A 419-nucleotide genomic window follows, 5' to 3' on the forward strand; every position below is an offset into this window, starting at 1 on the left:
CAAAGTGTCAAGGATAACACTAGTATTTCTCTATCTATGTTTTGATGAAGACAAGGTTCTATTAAAGCTTGAAGATGGGTCAACAATCAACATGCCTTATGCTTATTTGTCATATCTAGACTAGGACATAATTCAAGTCTATATTCTAAGTAGTCTGGGATGTGTGCCATAGTAAGTGAGNTATAGGTTAGGTGAACTTAGGTGCTAATCTCTTAAGCCATCTTAATTGTCATATCATATCCATGAGACATATCATCTAGTTAATTGTGTGTTCATGCATTAATTGTACATGTTATAAGTGCATATTAGGCATAATATAATTGCTAGAGCATGTATATATGTTTGAATAACATATGAGAAGTTTACCTTTTGAAACATGTGCATTAATGTTCCAGTTAATCAATTAACGTGGTAACTTA

This window comes from Lupinus angustifolius, chromosome LG03, assembly GCF_001865875.1.
Source record: "Lupinus angustifolius cultivar Tanjil chromosome LG03, LupAngTanjil_v1.0, whole genome shotgun sequence".
Taxonomy (NCBI): Eukaryota; Viridiplantae; Streptophyta; class Magnoliopsida; order Fabales; family Fabaceae; genus Lupinus; species Lupinus angustifolius.